This window comes from Parasteatoda tepidariorum, chromosome 2, assembly GCF_982258835.1.
Source record: "Parasteatoda tepidariorum strain Cologne lab strain chromosome 2, Ptep-v5.0, whole genome shotgun sequence".
NCBI classification, from domain to species: Eukaryota; Metazoa; Arthropoda; class Arachnida; order Araneae; family Theridiidae; genus Parasteatoda; species Parasteatoda tepidariorum.
In genome coordinates, this window is record NC_141756.1 from 96,565,923 (window position 1) to 96,568,837 (window position 2,915).

Consider the following 2,915-nt stretch of genomic DNA (forward strand, 5'->3'; position numbering starts at 1 on the left):
CTGAAAATTAATTCCTACCAGTATGACACCCATGTATGAACTTAATACGACCACAAAGGGTTAAATGTTTCGCTGTTTTTAATTGCGTTCTTGCTTTCTGTGTAAAATTTTCAAATACTCAAAAGGGTACCTTTTTATTGAAAAAAAAAAGAAATAAAATTATGACAAAAGGCATAAAACTTTAGGGACATAACTACTCACAAATCAATTTCATCCAATTCAATATCATCCAAATCGAATTCATCTTCGAATTCGCTACCATCCTCATATGCTGAAATATTAATTAAAATTAAATTTGAAAATTTGAATAAAAACTAGTTTTAACGTAATTTCTTAAGTGTTTATTCTGTTCAATAATAAAAGAAATTTATAAAAAGGGTCGAAAATCTTCTTTGAAAAAGGTATGTAATTTTGGAAACCTCCATTTTATTAAAAAAAAAGTTTTAAAAAAATAGCCGTATGGTTGTTTTTCGTACGCTGTAAAAATGTAAATAATCAATAAACGGTATTGATCAACACTGCTTAATCAAGCGCAAAACTGAAAACCATATACCGACACATTTATTGAAGCTTGAATAATTTCATTTTTTCTTTAATTTTTATTTTATTAATTTTAACATAGATTTACTCTTGGAGTTTCCCGGTGACTTAACGTTATTATATTAAGCAAAACCCGCTTTTTAAAATTCAATATAAATATTAACTATATTCAGTGTAATTTGACATTGTGCAATTGCCAAAATACTCAGTATCCATTGTCAAAATTTACCTCATTAAAGCAATTTTATCCTTTATTCCTTTAGGAAAGTCCTAAGAAGCTTATTATACTAAACACTAATATAAGTAGATTTAGATCCCATTACCACAGTGTAAGTGGCTCATATTACTAAAATGAATGAAGCAGCATTGCAACAGTATTGGTGATTTTTGGGAATCCAAGAATAAGTGCGTTTTCTCTATGTTCGGGTTCTTGGCCAAAGGATACGCCTTTGTTCGCCAAGTTCGGGTTACTAAGCTGGACAATGATGGTTAATACGAAAGATGTCATTACGTTTGGACTATTAAAGGATTAAATTTCTTGTTTATGATAACCCGCTGAGAGGCCTTCTATCTTCTAGGAGGTATTGGAAGAACACAACAAACTCTCACCAACACTTACTGGCAATATAAAAATGCGCCAATGTCAGTATTCTTAAATGCAAAAATAATTTAATGCATCTGGTAATAATTTGAAGCATCTCATTCTGCATTACAATATCGAAATAAAACTTTTACATTTTCTTTTCGATTGCTTACAAAATTATATCTATCGCTTGACGGTTTCCAAATGTATGCCAAGTTTGGCGAAAATGTTTTACAAATGGATTAAAAGCATCTCAGCTTGGCGTAAGCTTAATTATTTATTGTACTTCACATTTAACTACTTTATTAAGATGTGTGCAAATACTCCATTCGGCATTACCTTGAAATAACAGACAATATTTCATAGTTTTTTAACACATTCGTATAGGTATTTTTACCAGTTTTTATTTAATGTGAATTAATAACACTCAAATGGTTAAATAACATTCTAGCGTAATATTTTGACTGTTTTAAATGTTTGAGTCAGATATATAAAAACATAAAATCTATAACATATTTATATTTCTCAATAAAAATGTACAATTGGTTGCCGCTTTTCAAGTTTTTATTTGGAATTTTTTCTTCTTTTTTATATTTTTATACAGAAAACAGGGAAAACTGTTTCAAATTAAGATTTTTTTTGTTTTCGACAAATTGAGCAAAATAGGAAATAAGAAATCTGGATAGAAATAACTGGAAAATGGCAGATTTAACATTCAGTTTAAGCTTCAGATTGGAGTGCCCAATCCACAAGCGGTACCCAATTCTATACTCTTACCTGTTTTCCCTGCAAATTTCTATTTGAATATTTCTTCATTTGTTATTTAATACTGTAGTGCACCAAAAGTTAAATTGGATTACCCATTTTAAAAAGAGAAGTTTTATTAAATTATACATAAAGTTGTTTTTTCAATTTAATACAAATAGTATCATTTATAAAATATGCTCAAACATTTTTTGTCAATTTTTTTTAATGCTTACGAAATTTTCTCAATCTTCATTAAATTGAGGTTTCTGGGAAAATTTTTTATCTCTGTAAGGAAGTTTCATATCTTTTTAACAATATTGTAGGTACATTTGAATAAATAATAAAATTTTTTAAAAAATATTAGGAAGTATGTTTTTATACACTTACGATTAGGTCGGGGATACTTTTCCCTTTCCTTTCTCCAATGATTCAAAAGAGCAAAACGATATAAATCGCTTTTATCCATAATTCTCACTTTTTAATCTCACAAAAAGACAACCAGCATTTGAGAAATCTCAAACAAGAATGAGTAAAATAAAACTTTTTTAATCAGATGCTTCGTTTGCAACAATGTGAACAATTGTTTAAACAATATCTTTCTTAAAATTTTATAAAACTCTCGATTAGTTTATTGTTGTCAAAGTTTCATTGTTGAGTATTGTTGGAAATATTTTCAAAAGTTGGTTACTCTAAGTGCAAGAAAATATAATATTAATGATCGATTTTAGATTTAAGTTTAAAAAAAAACTGATTTTTTCCATTCACTTTTATTTATTTAAAGGATACAATTAACATAGAAAAAATTATTTTAACTTTGCTTTAAGCAAAACGTATAAAAACAGGGAAGAGATTATTATTTTCTGTATAAAAAATTCATTTTTTAGGAAATTAACTATTTAAATTTAAGCCATCTCAAGGAGTTTATCTATACATAGGGCAAATATGGGTTCCACTTCCCCACAATACTATACTGATCTTAAATAATTTTATATAAATTTATTTTATTTATTTTTATTATTTGCTTACTTTATCTATCATTTTTATT